This window comes from Puma concolor, chromosome D1 (genome assembly GCF_028749965.1).
Source record: "Puma concolor isolate L17-30 chromosome D1, mPumCon1.1.hap2, whole genome shotgun sequence".
NCBI lineage: Eukaryota > Metazoa > Chordata > Mammalia > Carnivora > Felidae > Puma > Puma concolor.
Window position 1 is genome coordinate 32,693,582 of NC_141676.1, and position 19,334 is coordinate 32,712,915.

Genomic DNA, 19,334 nt, shown 5'->3' on the forward strand with positions numbered 1-19,334 from the left:
AAAGAGCCTGAATGCAGACGAATGGATAAAGAAGATGTGGTATATATATATATACACACACACACACACACACACACACACACACACACACACAATGGAGTATTACTCTGCAATCATAAAGAATGAAATCCTGCCATTTGCAACAATGTGGTTGGAACTAGAGTATGTTATGCTAAGCGAAATTAGTCACTCAGAGAAAGACAAATATATGACTTCACTCATATGTGGAATTTAAGATACAAAACAGATGAACATAAGGGAAGGGAAGTAAAAATAATATGAAAACAGGGAGGGGGACAAAACATATAAGAGAATCTTAAATAGAGAGAGCAAACTGAGGGTTGCTGGAGGGGGTGTGGGTGGGGAGATGGCTAAATGAGCAAGGGTAAGATTAAGAAGGACACTTGTGATGAGCATGGGATGTTATATGTAGGGGATGAATCACTGGATTCTACTTCTGAAATCATTATTGCATTATATGCTAACTTGTATGTAAATTAAAAAGAAATAAATAAAAATTAAAATAATAAATTATAAATAAATAAATAAATAAATAAATAAACCCCAACAACAAAAACAGTGTGGTCCTTGCGGAGAATTAACAAATTGAACAATGGAATATGGTCGAAATCTACAAACAGATCCCTCACGATGAGAATCTACCATATGATAGAGGTGGCATCAAAGATTACTGGAGAAAATATGAATTATTTAGAAACTGGTGTCAAGAAAAAATAAGTCATATTTTACACTTTACACATTACATAAAAATTAAACTCCCAATCAATTAAAGATCTAAATAACAAAGACAAAATTACAAAATGATAAAAGTTGAAGTAGGAGATTATTTTTTGATAGTCTAGGTAGGGAAGAATTTCTTTAAAAAGACTCCAAATTACAGGCCATAGGCAAAAAAACCTAATGAAATTACATAAAAATTAAAGATTTTTGTTTAATGAACATCATTGTCAAAGTAACAGATGGGTGACAGACTGAGAGAAGATATTTGCAATATCAAAATCTGACAAGAGTTTAATATCCAAAAAATACAAAGAACTCCAGAAAATCAGCACAAAAACCACAAGAAACACAATGCTTAATTAATAAATGGTCAAAAACTAATAAAGACTAATAAGTGGGTGAAAATTAAATCCATAAAGTTCATAGAAGATGATGCAAAATGATTAAGATTAACTGAACAGGTGTTCAATCTCACCATCACTCAGAAGAATCCTGAAAACAATAATGATATACCAATTTTTACCCAAAAGACTGATACAAGTTACAAAGATGTAGAGTGTTTCTGAGAACATCAAAAATAAGAAGGATTCTCACTTTGCTAAAGGGTACCACTATGAAAAGCTAGGTAGGTTGTAATTTAGCAAACCACCTCCTGAGTATATAGGCCAGAGAAATATTCACAGACATGTCCAAATTAGACAACAGTATAATCCTACCCTATATTTAGACTAATAAAACTGACATTTTGAACAGTCCTAAGTTCACCTCTGTGGTTAAATATTGGGTTCATTCTCCTCTCTACAACATATTTTCAACCCTCCCCCAAGGGAAACAATTTTATAGTCTCATCTTATCATGACATTAGTCTCTATACCAGTCAGAACAGGATAGGTTTTGTTGCAGTAACAAACATTTTCCAAATCTTATTGGATTATAATATTTTCCATTTGTCCTCTTTTGTATACTCTATGGTAAGATGGCTGTGATCAATCTGACTCTAAGATTCAGGCTGATAGAGCTGGAATTATCTGGAACATTGTCAGTCACAGAGGCAGAGGCAAAGCACATGCTACATGTCTCTACATTTCATCAAATACAGTAACATACATAATTAAGTCTAAGCTCAACATAGTGGAAAAGAATAATCCTCCATAAGAAGGTCAATTAATATTGATGAACAGCCATATTCTACTACAGTGGATGTTCCCTGAAGCACTGTTTATAGTAGCCAAGAGTCAGCTAGTCTATGTGTCTACCAAAAGGGGAATGAATGAATAAATGGGACATGTTGCAGGGCACCTGGGTAGCTCAGTCAGTTTAAGCATCTGACTCTTGATTTCGACTCAGGTCATGATCTCATGGTTCAGTTTGTGAGTTTGGCCCTGCATCTGGCTTTGTGCCAACTGTGTGGAGTCTGCTTGGGATTCTCTCTCTCTTCCTCTCTTTTTGCCCCTCCCCTGATCATGCTCTCTCTCTCTAAAAATAAATAAATAAAACTTTTTAAAAACGGGACATGTTGCTTCATGAAGTCTTCAGAACTAATGCAGATTTCTCCCACTATTTGAAAGTAGAATGTTCGCATGAAAACTTTCATAAGCCAAAATAGCAAAAAGCAAAGAAGCAAATACCACTTCATAAAGGCAAAATCCTCTTCATATTTCTTTCAGTTAGTGAAAACAAGTACCAATGCAGGTTTTTCATAAAAGCAAAGTGGCATAAAATGAACTTTCAGAGAACAGGGGAAACCTGTAATACATTTAACACAGCAAAAATAGACACAGCTAAGCACTAAGTTCAAATTTTAAAAAGAAATAACCACAAATTAAATTTATAATACAATACAATGCCTGTGTTTTCAAAAATATTATTAATGAAACAACAAAATATGTTTTTCAAGGAAAAACATATATCCAAATAAACATATGGAAGATCAATTGGAAGGAAATACAATAAACACATGGGATCGGGATGGGTATCCCCAGGCATAAGGAAATTAAGTGGATATTGAGTGATTCGTATAAAAATAATAAAGTAAAAATAAAATTAAATAATAATAATAATAATAATAATGTCTTATGATGATTGTTGATAGTGTACCATATACTGAATATGTCAACTGAATTCTGTTCAATAGGTGTTCATTAAGAAAGACTTCTAGGTTCCCTTTCAAATGCACATATATGACTTGAGAGAGATAGTGTATTTAAACATTATTTCACATATATTTTCTTCATAAAATTTTCTGGTTTCCATCAAACTCTTAAGGAAATGAGACATGGGCAATGTAGGATATTTTACAGGAAATTGGAGTGTCATAAAAATGCCTGTCACAGGCAAGGTATTTAATAAGTGATATCAATTTTTATACAGATGGTGCTTTGTCATATATGTTATCTTATTTAACCATTATAACAAGTAAAGGATTTTAACTGCAATTGCTTATATGAAGACACTAATAAAGAGAACAGATGAGTGTATTGTCCCAAGTTTACATTAACATTTAAGAAGTCAAGTTATAATAGAAATTTCCAACTTGTGAACTCTTTTTTTTTTTCAGCTTTTCTCAGGTATAATTGACAAATAAAACTGTAAGATGTTTAAAGTGTACATCATGATGATATACATATGCATTGTGAAAGGATTCCTCCCATCTAGTTAATTAACATATCCATCACTTCCTACACACACACACACACACACACACACACACACACATATATATATATATATATATATATGGATACATGTTTGGTAAAAGCACTTAAGTTCTACTGTCAGCAAATTTCAATTATATAATACATTGCTGTCAACTATAGTCATCTATCAAAATTTCAATTGCACTTTTTACAGAAAAAGAAAAAAACAATCCTAAAATTTGTATGGAACTATAACAGATTCCAAATAGCCAAAGTAATCTCAAGAAAGAAGAACAAAGCTGGAGGCATCAGACTTCCTGATTTCAAACTATATTACAAAGCCATAGTAATCAAAACATGATCCTAGCATAAAAACAGACACAGATGTTAGAACAGAATAGAGTACAGAAATAAACCTACACACATATGGTCAATTAATTTATGACAATGAATCCAAGAAAATACAATGCAGAAAGGATAGTCTTTTCAGTAAATGGTATTGAGAAAACTGGACAGCCATAAGTAAAAGAATAAAACTGAACTGAATTTACACCATCCACAAACATCAACTCAAAATGTATTAAAGACTTAAATTTAAGACCTGCAACTGTAGAACTCCTAGAAGAATGTATAGGAGCTAAGGTCCTTGACATCAGTGTGGACAATGATTTTTTAGATTTGATGCCAAAAGCAAAGGCAACAAAAGCAAAAATCAATACGTGGGTCTACATCATACCAACTTTTTTGAAATTTTAGAATTCACTTTTGTGAATTTTTGTCTAGTCTTCATTTGACTCAATACTCAGTCTGACACAAGAAAAAAGAATTATTTACAGCTCTAAGGAGAATGTGGTTTGAGTCTGGAATTATAGGAGCCTATAAAAGCCCTCAACCCTCTTTCTTATCAGCTCTTGTATAGTTACATCAAGAACAGTACAACTGTACCTAGTAAATTAGACTGGATGAACATAGAAACAACTTCTAGAATTTTCTTTTTCTACATTATGTAAACATTGCCTGGAAATACAATTTGTTCTGGTGCAACTTCCCACAGGTAAAGGCAACATGGTTAAGTGGTTCACATACTTCAAATACTACCACACCTTAATAGGGGGGAAAGTGTATACTGGAAATCTTTCAAACATGTTGGTAAGTTTTCCAATAGGTAGGAAAATGTTTTGCTTCAATATAGAATAGATATCTTTAAGGCAACATCAACGTAAGATATTAGATTAAATGGGCCAGACACAGCACTATAGAATGGTGTATAATTTGTAAAGAATAAAAAATAAAAGATATTATGTAATGTCAAGCTGGGACCAAAGAAAGATTAGGGGTTTATTGGAGCATGAAAGAACCTTGAATTATGAATATATAAGAGAGAGAGTGAGGTCAAAGCAATAAACAATCTGCTCAAATATCCACGCCATGCTGAGGAGCAACCAAAACACTGTAGATGCAATTTAATCCCTTTAAATGTGCCAACAAAATCTCTAATATTTAAAACAAAAAGTTGTGAAATCACCCTCGTAGATCAGGAGTCAGAAAACAATAGCCCATGACCTGTTTTGTAAGGCCTGCAAGTTAAGAAGGGTTTTTATATTTTTAAAGGGTTGTTAGGAAGAAAAAGATGGAGAGGCACCTGGGCAGCTCAGTCAGTTGAGCAACCGACTTCAGCTCAGGTCATGATCTCATGGTTTTTGAGTTCAAGCCCCGCGTTGGGCTTTGTGCTGACAGCTCAGGGCCTAGAGCCTGAAGTCGGCTTCAAGTTCTGTGTCTCCCTCTCTCTCTTCTCTTCCCCTGCTTGTGCTCTGTCTGTCTCTCTCTCAAAAAATAAACATTTAAAAAAAATTTTTTTAAAGAAGAAGATGGAGTAGAAAGAAAAGGGTAGGAAAGAACATGACAAAGACTTTTCTCACAAATATGGTTCACATATTAGAACATATTTGGTAGTTAATCCTTTACTGAAAAAGTTGGCTGACCTCTTTGTTCAAGATCATGAAAGGCATGTTTCTATGTTGGCAAGAAATAGCATGAAAACCCCAGAATACTAACACAATTGTACAGTATAGTTTACCCAAAAAGCAGAGGTCAACAACCTACAGCGAGCTAATTTGTTTTCTTGTTTACTTATTACTAAGTAAACTTGTTTACTTTTGAGCTATAATAGCAGAGTTCAGTCACTATAACAGAGACAGTGTGGCCTACAACAACTAGAGTATATACTATTTGGCTATTTAACATAAAGTGTTGATTCTGCAGTAAAGGACATAGCAAGATTCCTGCTATTCACTAGATACTGTCCCTTTTTATATTAGTAGATACTGACTCCTTAGAAGCAAGGGACACATTGGCTGTTTCTAAAAATGTTTTAATCATGGTGGATATATTTCCTTTAATGGTTTGTCCTTCTAGCTACTGCTGTTTTGTGCTCCATAAGGTTGCTCTATTCTTTGCTCCTGGAAATATAGATAGTTGTGAAGACACAATCCTTGCTGATATAGACATAAGGCCTATTGATCTCATGATTGGTAAAATTCAACCAGATCTTTCTTTCTTCCTTCCCTTCTTTCTTCCTTCCTTTCTTTCTTTCTTGTAGGCTCCTCACCCAGTGTGGGACTGGAACTCCCAACCCTGAGATCAAGAGTCATATGCTCTACCAAATGAACCATCCAGACATCCAGACTTAGATAATTCTACCTCAGATGATAACAGATTAAGATTCTTTAGTTGAAACATTATATGAATAAAACTTGAGTTGAATAATTCCACTGTGGATAAATTGGTGTAAGATGTGTGTGTGTGTGTGTGTGTGTGTGTGTGTATCACAATACATTTATCTTTTCTACATGAGTTTTGTTGAGAACATTGCCATTTATATCATATTATTACATATTGAATGTCTCCTTTGAGAGTTTTTTATGAGGACACTTGATAAAATGTCTCAGAATTTGGTACCTGGCATGATTTTATTATGTAGGCAATGTGTATATGAGAGCTGATTGTTCCGTGTATCAATTTATTGCCTCTCAGTTCTAAATTCATTCTTCATGGCCTGTTATGCAAAAAATGTATCTGGGCCCATTAAACATTTTTATGCTGTGCCAACTGGCATATTTTTAAGCTTTGTCAGCAGAGGGTGTTGGAGGGACATTGCAGGAGGAAGGGTTTTGCTGTCTGGTTCTCCTGTGTTCTCTCAGCTGACTCCTAAAGGCCACATGGCTTCCTCAGTGCCCAGCTCCTACAGAGTAGGCAGCTTGTTCAGCACCAAACTCCTGCAGCATGTAGTTTCTCCAGTACATGGCAACTAGAAGGACCCACTGGCCAGCAGCTTTCCCCTGCATCTTTTTCAAGCTGTGTCTGGTGAGACAAGGTCCCATGTACAGCTTTCCTGGGAACCCTAAAGGACAGATTTCAGGCAACTTCCAAAGGGCATATTGCCAGCACCGGTGACTTCTTTACAATCCAGAGAGCTACAGCTATGCCCTCTCCACAGGTCTGGATCTCATTCCTGGGAGAAAGAAGGAAGTATCTCCCTTAGGTACTCTATCTCAGTCCTAGGAGTAGTGGCTGCTCCTTATATATGTCATTCCCATGTTCTTTGGAAGTTATTTTTATTTCTTACTACTCAATATCTTGTTTCAGCCTCCAGGTACAGCTGATAATTCTTTATCTTAAACTTTCTCTGTTAAAATTACTGTGTGGTTTCTGTCTCTCTTCATTAGACCCTGGCTAATTCACTACTTGTCTCTTTGGCTATTTGTTTATTTAGAAAACTAAGACTTAGATTGTACATTTATCCACGTACATATAGTCACATTCACATACACACTTATATAATGTATAATTTAATAACTGAAATATTTTCTTGGATACATCATTACATATTCTATAATCTTTAGAGAAATGAATTATTTTTAAAATACTATTTATTGAGTGCTTACTATAACACATTTAAACAAATACATCTGAGAAGTTGTGCTAAGTATAAATAATTAATTATAAACATATTAATATATGTTTAGCTTTTGACCACCAATCCCTGAAGAGTCAATAATCCAGGAATGACTATTTCAGGATTTTAGCACTGCCTCCAGGGCTGCCACATTGCACAGCTGGCTCTTGTGCCTTGAAGTCTGGCTTTATTAAAGTCTTCTGACTCATTGCCGAGGCTCTTTCTAACACTGAGCTCACATATGCTCTTACCACCCGCTTTGTGCTAGTGGCACCTGCTATGGCTGACTTGACTACATCCTTCTCATCTACGTGAGCAGTTCTGTTCCTTATAGGAAACCCCGCCACTTAGGCAGGAAAAGGAATGGATTTTTCCAAGGATGCTGGGAGAAAAAACATCATCAAGAAATAAAACAAATGCCCTTCTATGGAGTTTCTTGTTTCTCCTTGTAATATATCCTCTGGCTACAACAAAGGAGACAGCTCTCAACACTTTTTCCTTTAAAATTTTTTTTTTGCTATTGACGCTTTAGAAAAAGGGATGCCAGACAGCTTTTAATATCACCAAATTCAAAAGTAGCATAGTTGGAAGATCTAAATCTTGTGCCTGAAAGAAGGCATCAGAGGATTGAGGTAGTCCTTTATATACCTAAGCCATCAGTTTAAAACCAAGTACCAGCTCATAATCAAGAACAAGGATATAAATCTCAGAAATTTTAAATAGCAAAAAATGGAAATTAAATGTCCTATACTAGTCATTTATTCAAATAAATCATGGTTTCCCTCCACAATACACTGGCATACATACCATCATTAATAATAAGGTCACAGAATAATATTGAGCGACACAAAGAAATTATCTTCATGTATTATTAGATTAAAACAAAACCAGTAAATACAAATTTTATTTTTTTAGACATATGTATATCCACAGACACAGACATATACTCAGAGCACCCATATAGGTGAATCAAAAAAAATATGGACAGTTGTTTTCTCTGGGTAAAAAATCTATGAGTGATTTGTACTACCTTGCTTATGCTTTTCTAATGTCTTCAAACTATAATAAATTTGAATTATTTCCATAGTTAGAAAAAAAATCATACTTTTAAAAAAGACAGAGAAATGATTGAATTCAGACAAAATTTCCAAATTCAAGGAAAACCATAACCCTTGATATGCTTATGGAATAGAAATGCATTCTTGCTTTGCTTTCTTGGTATTCATGTTTAAAATAACACTTCCTGACCAAGACTGGTTGCTGATCTCATGGAAGTAGGAAGCAAAAGGCAATTCTATAAAATTAGGGATTTTAATAAGTTAGTTTTAGTTGATCAGTGAATCAACCATATAAATCTCTAAGAGTACAGTTAGCATGGAGAGGGTTTTAGCCAACAGATGAATAGATAGGTTAGATAGATGATGATGGTGATGAAGATGGAAGATAGATAGATGATAGATGATGATGATGATGATGATGATGATGATAGACAGATATTCAACAATACATTTATCATGGACTTGACAAATAGTAAATTCATTTTTTAAGTTTATTTATTTTGAGAGACAGAGTGGAGTGTGTGTGTGTGTGTGTGTGTGTGTGTGTGTGTGTATGCATAAGCAGGGGAGGAGTAGAGAGAGAGGGAGGGATAAAATCCCAAGTAGGCTCCACTCTCTGTATCAGATGCGGTGCTCAGTCTCACAGACTGCGAGATCACGACCTGAGCCCAAACTAAGAGTCTAACACTCAACCAACTCAGCTACCCAGGCACCCCAGTAAATTATTTTTTAAGCCTCATCTCCTCCATGGAAGCAGTGGTACATTCACCTCAGCTGAGATTTTTCTTGTCAGTAAAAGGGCAATAAAAATAGCCAAGGAAATGAGTGAATGAATACTAATACACACAGACAAAATATAAAAGCATTTAAATGGTTCCTGATAGAAACTTGTGTTTTGGGTTTAAGGAGATAAACATCATTCTCTTTTACTATTTGCTATTTTAGTGACTACTTACCTAAAAACTAATCTTGATTGAATATCTATTAGAAAAATATCAGGTGTTCAGTTAAGTGTTTTAGTAATAATAATAATTATAATTATATACATATATAATAGTAAGTATTATTATTATGTTATTGTTATTACTATTTTATTGTTATTATTATTACTGCTACCAGTTGTGTATAAAATATGTAATTATATATATATATGCATTTAATGATATTATCATTGCTATTATTACTGCTACTACTTTTACCATTTGTAAATATTTACAATATGCCAGGTATTTTGATAAGCACTTAATCAATACCATCTTATTTAGTTTTCTCAAGTTTCCTATAAGGTAGGTGTTATTATTTTCAGAAGAGGAAACAATCAGAGAGACTGAGTGACTTGCTGAATGTCACACAGTAAGTATCTGAAGCAGTGTTCAAATAAAGGTATTCGTGACTCCCAGATCTGTTCTATTTCCACCATCCTAAACTACTGATTTTCACATGGCACAGTGTTTTGGAGTGGTCTTGGATATACTGAAACTGGACGCTTAAGTTCCTTAAGCCCAAGAATAGGAGGATTATTTACAGAAATGAGTTACCGAGAACTCTATCAACATTGAACCAACAAAAGAATTAAACAAAGGGAAAGATGGGATGGGAAATATAATCAGACTCTACTCTTACTTACCAGATCCACAGGAGCTAGACAGGGGTAGTGGTTTTTGTAATCATTCTGGAGTCCAGCACTGGTAACATAGCACTATTTAGGCATAAACTGTTTTGAGAAGTCAGAAGTCTCTTAAAGAGATAGCTGTAGATAATCCTTTTTGTCCAAAGCAGTGAATGAAAGTAAACATCATTGTTGAGAGAAAAACTGTGAAAGCAGTTAGAATTCACCAATTCCAGTTGTAATTTTTCTTTTTAATATCTGCATAAAACAGGAAAATCACTAAATTAATAGTTAGAAAACTAGAATTTTAGGGCCAGTCCTATATATTACTGCAACCCCCTTCGTCTTCATATTCCTCCCTTCTCAAGTGGTAGTATGTGCACCTATTCTATTTACTTTACAGAATTTTTACAAGCTTCCAGTGACATCCTGAGCTTGGAAATATTTTAAAGAGTATTAAACATTGTGGGATAGGGACACCTGGGTGGCTCAGTCAATTAAGCGTCTGACATGGGCTCAGGTCATGATCTTGAGGTTCATGAGTTCGAGCCCCATGTCAGGCTCTCTGCTGACAGCTCAGAGCCTGGAGCCTGCTTAGGATTCTGTGTCTCCCTCTCTCTCTCTCTCTCTGCCCCTCCCCCACTCACGCTCTGTCTCTGTCTCAAAAATAAATAAACACTAAAAAAAAAAATTTAAAATCATGGGATATATGTCATTTTGGGAGACATTTTTTATTACAAATAATTTCTTCAGTAGGGGTCAGCTTTTCAAATAACTTATACTTGAGTGTTCCTTTTCTTATTACAAAAATAATATATCTTCAAGGTCCAAATTATGAAAGTTTCAGGAAAAATAATTTAAAGTCCCCTATGTAGTGGCAGGCTGGAGCTGCAATGTACCAATTTGTGAAAGTCAACTTGGTGCATCTCTTCCCAATTACATATTCACTGATATTGTTCTGTTAGCTTGAAATCAACCATAGTGAAATTATTTACACCATGGAAATTGATCAATGTTACAAAGCAGGGCTTTATTTTCTGTACAATTATTAAAGATTTATCTGCATACCACTGCCCATAATCCTAGGGCTTTGTCAATTTGGTGAATCTTAAATCAGATTGCTATCCTAGTAGTAAGTCAAAAAGTGAGAGAGATTCAAAAGAAAAACCAGATAGTCTACCTTCAACCTTTAATGTGTCATCATCCAACAGAAAAGGAAAAGACTATCTGAATAAACAATGAGAAAACATGCTTTATGAGCCCTTGAAGGCCTGCATTGGCTTGGTCCTTTGCATTAGTTGGGCATATGAAAGTGTTACACAACCTGTGTGGTTTCCTTTTCCCTTCCTTCCTTCCTCCCTCCCTTCCTTCCTTCCTTCCTCCCTCCCCACCCCCACTTTTTTCTTTCTTTCTTTCTTTCTTTCTTTCTTTCTTTCTTTCTTTTCTTTCTTTCCATCCTCCTTCCATCCTTCCTTCCTCTCTCTCTAGCCCTCCCTTTCTTTCTCCCTACTTCCTTCCTTTCCTCCTTACTTCCTTTCTTGCAACATCTTCCCTTCTTTCTTAAAGAATTTTAACTACTATATGCCAACAGTTAGAGGGCTTTAAGAGGTTTTGCCTGTGCCCAAGTTGTTTCATTAGTGTCACATTCTTAATGAGAGCATTTCTGATCTTGGCATTGATGACCAAGAACTAGGGTTATTAGCCTTCCCTTAGACATTTGAGTTCCCTGTTCAAGTTCCCAATTATGTTTTGTTCCAAGACACTATTTCAGTGGCAAATAGGACCTGGAGTGCCACTCCAGCTTGCCTTTTATCCCCTTATTTTATGGAACTGTTTTCATAGCTGTCACCACCCCAGAACATCAGGAACTAATTTTCCAGGGATTTCAGAAGTTCAATGAGGACATTTGAAACATAAGACTTATTTTCTCCATACTTACCCATGTTCAGTCCATATACACAAAACTTTAAAATGATATTTTGTCCACCAGAGGGCACTCATATTGTTCCAAGTATAGAGCTAAGAATTATGGCGATTTGAAGAGAAATCTTAGAGTGAGAGAAATGAAATACCCCCAGGACTACTTAAGCCTTCACTAAATGCCAAACAGAAGAATAAAAGTACATTTTTAATTCCATTTTATTTTCTCTCCTCTTACCCCCTCACGCCCCCCCACACACACACACTCCCCTGCCCCCACGACAAAATTTTCTCAAGTGTGTCCGTTAATTCACAAAGAAGGGGGAAAAAAGAATAAGGGCTCAGGGTGAAAGTCTGTGTTCCATATTTTCAGAGTACCAGCTTTGCAAGAAGGTATATTTTTCTGTAAAATGTGGGAGTGTTCAAAGTGTGGAAGACTATCAAGAACTTGGCTTTCATAACATCCCATCCTTGGTGCTTTAGGATGGTATGTCTCAAGTTGTTTTCCATCGTGGAGCTGATGACTGCATGATTCACATGAAAGGGCTCCTGCCCTTGTCTTGGAACTTTACACTTCTCAGGCACTAGAAAAAATAGAGGCCACCACAAGACTGCGGTCTAGTGTGTTGACAGCCTCAGCCACAAGTTGTTCCAACTTCTCACAAAAGCAAAATAAACTTGTGATTTCTGAGACATGTTGTGTAGCTCATTAGTGGTTTCAACTAAGTGCTGTTTATTGATCATAAGTCTCTCTCTCTTTCCTCAATGCAAGTAGACTTTCACCTATGTCTCCATTTTTTCCAAACATTCCAGCACTATGAATCCACCAGTTAGACCCTAGTAATTGCTCAATTTAAGACACTAGATCTGAGGTTAGGATTCCACCTCACTCCAGCTATGTTTGAAATTCCAGCCATGTCAAACATTGGCTTCATCCATTTTGGTTTTTCTACAGGGGCATTTTTATGCACACCTTTCAAAATTAGACCGGTAAAAAGACCCATTAAATTATCTCTGCTTCAGAATTGTTCACCAAAGAAAAGTCTCAATTTCTTCTCAATTTTGAAGAGTTCTCAGTGAAGCCAGTTTAGAATGATCTAAAAATATAGCTATTTAATATATATAAAACATATACCAGAAATATTTCACAAAAAGAAGAAAAAATGAAATAATTTCAGTTTTTTTGTCCATTTGGAAAATTGATGGCAAAGTAATTATCACAGAATTGCTAAAGGAACATTCATAAGCTTGACCTTTATAGCATTGACCCAAAGTTGCCAGGTACTGTAAAGCTTTGAAAAAATTGGCCCTTTGCTACTGCCAAGACTGAAAGCAAAATTGGCCCTCTTTCCTTAATTCACATCTGGGTTCAGTTTGTTCTCAGTTAGAAGAGCTTAACCCATCTTGCTGACTTGGTCTCAGTTCAGATGGGAAAGCAACAACGCTATATGAAAGGCGCAGAAGTAGGTGAATATCCACTTAAGTCCTCCCTTGGGGGAAAAAGGTATTTTATTATCTTTGGATAGTCCTTATATAATTGCCTAGTATTAGAGAATCAGACGGTTTGTTGTTAAATGGTGTCTGTTGGACTTAGATGGTCCATTTTTGAAGTATGCAGTTTACTGGTCAGAAGTCTTCAAAAACAACGTACATTATTACAAAGGCTTTAAACTGGGGTAGGACTAAGCTGAAGAGAATTAACTCCATTTCCAATGCATGAGATAAGATACAGAAAGAATTCCATAATTCAAGTTTAATATGATAAACACAGTGGATATAAAAGTTATTATTTAACATAGGTAAAGAATAGGAAATAGCAACAAGATTAAGAAAAATGTAAAGGGGCCATGATTTACAATGAATTGGGGTTTTTTTTGATAGTTTTTCTCATGAATGTGGCAATTACTTTGAGAATATGAAATTCTGTGGGTATGTCAACCTTAAGTTTGGAAAGATTTATTGAAGACAAGGAGGTATCATAAGACACATTGTAAGTTCACTGACTAGATGAAAAAAAGCTGAATGGGTCTCCATTTATTAAAAAACAGTAATGATAGTAAGAAGATAGTACTGCATCCATATCCATTGCCTAATTTTATCCTCCCAATGACCTAGCTGGCACCTACTCCCTTTTTCAGATGTCAGCCCAATTATCACTTCCTTGAGGAGACCTTCAAACACTTTGATTAGATAAAATACCCTTCTCCTATACCCCTCCAGTTCCATGATAAGCTTTCAAAGCCTCTCTCCTCACATAAGTTAGAAACATTGAGATTTTATATTTATTTTTGTATTTCTTTGATAAATATTTATTTTCCCGCTAAAATGTAAGCTCCTCAAAAACAGATTGTGGCTAGCTTTACTCTCCATTGAGTCACCAATATCTAATACAGTGCCTGGCATACAGGCATTCCTCAATGCCTGCTTGTTTCTTTATTGAATTATGAATAAGTGACCAGGTAAGGCAACCATGAAATCAATGCCATATTACAAAGTAGTTAGTAGACTCAGAAAATCCAGTTAGTTAACTCAAGATAACATGGTTATTTAGTAACAGAGCTAGGTGGGACTTAAAATCTCATCCGACTTTCTTCTCCCAATGTGTCTTATCAGAAAAAAAAAAAAAACATAAACCAAAACATAAATGGTTCAAATCAATACAACAAACTGTGTAAACTAACTAACCAAATTTTTTTCCCAACCAGTGTAGTAAAATAATTTCTCTCCTACTCTCATGACCATCAGCAATATTCTGGTGAATGATTATTTGCAAAACAGGGTTAAAAATAATTCAACAAAATGATTATCATCAGAAAATCACATACATATTTTTTAAAGGAGAGGAGAAAAGAATTGTATTTTATAGAGAAAGTCTGAATCTGCTTAACCTAGGTATAAAAGAAGATACTTCCTAAAAATGGGCAGATCAATTAAGCAAGAATGAGGGTTTTTATTTTCTTTGATATTCTCTAACAATTACACACATTTAGTTTTCATCACTTATAGTTAGAGAATCTAACAGAGGAGAAAATCATTACCGAGAAAGGAGAATAAAATTTCATGAAGCCTGTGTCAGGAATTATATTAGTTTTTTTGAACTGTTGTAACAAATAATATAGACTGGGTGACTTAAACAGAAATTTATTTCTTCACAGTTCTGAAGGATAGAAGTCCAAGATTAAGGTGTCAGCAGAATTTGTTTCTTCTTAACCTTTTTGCTTGGCTTGCAGATGGTCATCTTCTCCCTGTGTCTTCACAATATTTTTGTTTTTGTTTTTGTTTTTGTTTTTCCTCTGAGTGTATCTGTGTCAAAGACAGAGAGAACCTTGAAAGTAGCAAAACTGACTCATGTGTTAGGGAGTCTCAATGAGATTAACAGCTGACACTCATCGAAGCTATGAAGGCCAGAAGGCAATGGGATGACACATTCAAACTACTAAAGTAAAAAAAAAAATTAAATGAATTAGAAGGAAATTCTATGAGCAACTGTATGCCAAGAAAATTAGATAACCTAGATGAAATTGACAAATTCCTAGAAATTCACAAGCTACCAAAAATCCCCACCATAGCCTTTAAGCCCTTTATGTTCTTATCCTACCTAACAGCCTCATCTATCATCATTCCCCTTTAATTTACTGTATCTGAGTTTCTCTGGCTCTCATTCAGTTCCTGGCATCAGGGAGTATACAATGTTCTATAATTTTGACTTGTTGATTGTTCCCTTTTATCTTTTAAGGACCCATTTAAATGCTATTTCCACAAAGACACTTTCTTGAGCCCCTTATAAGTAACTACTCATTACAATAATACTAACTGCTTTACCAAAGAAAATTTCTTTTGTAATCTAGTTTCCAATCAGTTCCATGTTCCAGTAACCATGTCCAAAGTTCTTTCTTAGACAAAATTCTCAAGGCTGATTTAGGCTTTTGCTTCCAGGTTCCCAGAACAATCTGTCTCAAATTAATAGCAGATACCTCGAGACCAGTTGAAATCAAAGACTTGGGTGGGAAGGTCACATACCTTTAATCTGATCTTTACTCCAAGGTTATGTGTAAATTAGCCACTGTCATTCAAAACCTCTTTAGATCTCATTTGTTAGGGTCTTGAAGTAGGATTTTTTTGAGAGGACCTAAAATTTGAGATTTTCCTATTCCTTTATTGTATGAAAACTATCCAGTTATTTCTGGATTTATCTTTATTTTTCTAGTAATTTGAGTGAAAAATGGAAGTGAGAGCCAATTCACATGATCATTCTGAATCTTTCTAACTACATACCCTAGAACAGAGTTTCTCAACTTCAGCATCATTGACATTTTACAAAAGATAATTATTGTATTTCACTGATTTATCCTATACATTACTAGAAATTTAGCAGCATCCCCTGGCCTCTACCCATTACATGTCTGTAACACCATCCTCATCCCCAGTTGTGACAAACACAAATGTCTAGGCATTGCCAAATGTCACCTGGGGTACAAAATCACCCCAAGTTGAGAACTGAAACTACAGGCTCATTAGGTCCATCTTCTGCCTTCAGGTTATCACAAGCAATACCTTTACCAAACATTTGTTCAAATTTATAGCATAGGCCTCCATTTTTCCAATCTTAAACTTTTCTAGCTTCCTAACACATTACTGAGAAGTCAATGTCACCTATTTTAAATATTTGTCATAGATAGTATTGCATTTCAATTTCAGAATTTCTTTCCATATTAGGTATAGTAATTATAGCTTCAGAATAAACAAATACCAACATTACTGTGGCTAAACCCAATATAAATTCACTTCTTACACATAACAGTCCAATTCTGGCATTTGGTGGGTGGCCTTCAATGCAGGGTTTCAGAAATCCAAGCTGCTTTCAATGTGTGGTTCTGCTGTTCTCAACACATAGCTTCAAGAATCACCATGCTCATGTGTTTCCAGCCATAAGCAAACAGATTATGGAGCATTTATAAATGGGATTGTATGGGTTAGACTGAGATACAAAGAAATAAGTTTTATTGTCATCTCTAAGTGTCTGTTACTTTTACTCATTCTTGTGTTATCCTGTAACATCCTGTCATTGAGCCCCGTACTTTTTCTTCATGCTATTTATTACATCTATAATAAGGTAATTATTTGAGCAATATAAAACTATTGGTTTATTATCCATCTTACCTCACAGGCAGTATGCTCCATAAAGACCAGAACTACATCCACTTTGTTCAGTGTTTGTTTGGTCCCCAAAACCTAGAAGAATTTTTGGCATTTAATACTTTCTTAATAAATATTTGTTAAATAGATAAAGGAATGAATAAATGGATGAATGAATAAATGATATATATGACCCTTGATTTGGATATGGCCTAGTAAATCTTTATAAGACATTATTCTTTGCAAGACACAGATCCAGGTATTGGTCAACAAGAGAGAATGACTGGCTGACTTAGCAAAACAGAAGGATATTCTAATGATGGAGGGTGAGGCTGGGATGCAAGCAAGCAAAAATTAGAATTCAATGCAGTAGCCTAGAGCTTTCTTCCTGAATTCATTATCTCATGCTTACCCTGTTTAATTAGAGTACTAGCTGGTTCTGCTCTTCTTACTATGGTGAGGAGAAAAGGGGTTATGCAGTCTTCAGAGCCCAGCTTTTACTAATTGTATCGGTTCCTGAGGCACCTTCTGCCTACCTATGACAGTTGATGTTGTGTGTTAACTTGGCTCGGCCACACTACCTAGATATGTGATCAAACATGATTCTGGATAGTTCCATGACAGTGTTTTTGGATGAAATTAACATTTAAACTGGTGGACTTTATGGTGGGCAGAATGTTGCCCATAATGTGGGTGGGATTCATCCAGTCAGGTGAAGACCTAAATAAAACCAAAGACTGACTACTCCCAACAAAGAGGGAATTCTGCAGCAGACAGCCTTTGGACTTGAACTCTTTGGCTTTTCTTTGGGTCTCCAGCCTGCCAGACCAGCCTGCATATTTTGGACTGACCAGCCTCCATAATCATGTGAGCCAATTACTTAAGGTAAATCTCCCTCTAGATATAGATATGGATATGGATATGGATATGGATATGGATATGGATATGGATATGGCTACGGATACATATATGGATATGGATATATAGACGAGATATACAGATATAGAATAGATATAGGTATATGTTGTGTTTTTCTGGAGAGCCCTAATACACTACTCATGTACATACACTGATTCCAGACTTCACTCTAAGTAACAGCATTGCCCTTATACTTCACATGAATACCCACTTTCAAAGAGTTTGCATGGAGTTGTAATGTCTGAAGTGAAAAGAGATCTTTAAATCTTAGTAATCAGGTTCCACTTACCTATACCCAAGTGAAATAAATAAATATATCATTTTCATCTCTTTATCTCTTGTATATTAAAAGTTTTTTTTAAAAAAATAAAAGTTTTTAAGTGTGTTAAAGAAATGAATGAATAAATTAATAGCTGAATATTTATCTGCTAAAAATGTAAGAATTCATCACAAACCATTCCTCTCACTGGCTCAAAGCAAGGGAAATCCTGGTGTAACCCCCAAACTACCACCTTTGTCTACTTTTCCACATTTCTGATTACTTTCAGTACACTGGGGTTGTAGAGGAGACTTCCAATGTGTCTTCTTAGAGAAAAACTCAGCCACTCAAAAACATAGGGACTGTGCTTTTTTTTTTCTCCTGTAATGACACTGTGGAGAGCCAAATGGTAAATAACACATGGTGTTTTCCAGCATGGACTGACCTGAGTTTAATTTCTAGCTCTGCCACTTATTAGTAATGTGACCATTCAAGCATTAACTTTCTCATCTCTAAAATGGGGATAACAATAATACACACATTATAATATTGTAGTGTGAATTAAATGTGATCAAGCATATAGAGCATTTATCAAGGGTGCCTGGATGGCTCAGTCAGTTAAACATCTGACTTTGACTCATGATCTCACTGCTTGTGAGTTCAAGTCCCAGCTTGGATTAGTTCAAGTCCTACATTGGGTGAGCATGAACCCTGTTTCAGGTGAGCATGAACCCTGTTTCAGGTGAGCATGAACCCAGCTTCAAGTGACCCCCCCATTCTCTCTCTCTCTCTCTCCCCCCTCCCATGCTCACTTGTGCCCTCTCTCTCCCTCAAAAAAAAGGGGGGGGTCTTATAAAAATACTTGGCCATAGCAATAATTCAACAAACATAAACTATTAATAGCTGTTATTGTGTCTGGAAAGGTGCCAAGATCATCATTCCAAACAATCTTTAATCAAAAGATAAACTAGGAATAAAAACTGCACTGAAATGACAAATCAGAAAAAATTGAAGAAGCTGAAGAACTTGAAAAATCAGGACCTGAGTGAAGCAGGCAAGTGGAAGATGTCCTAAATGAATTATGAAAACAGTACTTTTGTCT

The 19,334-nt window shown here is 35.4% G+C and overlaps 1 long non-coding RNA gene across 1 annotated transcript; it reads right to left on the bottom strand.

Moving 5' to 3' along the window:
- Positions 1–13,410: 13,410 nt before the first annotated feature.
- Positions 13,411–18,911, bottom strand: LOC147576582 (uncharacterized). The gene is made up of 2 exons (XR_015240945.1): positions 16,712–18,911; positions 13,411–15,222 (listed from the first exon to the last, which is right to left on the bottom strand). It is a non-coding gene; the product is annotated as an uncharacterized LOC147576582 (long non-coding RNA).
- Between the last annotated feature and the right edge of the window lie 423 nt (positions 18,912–19,334).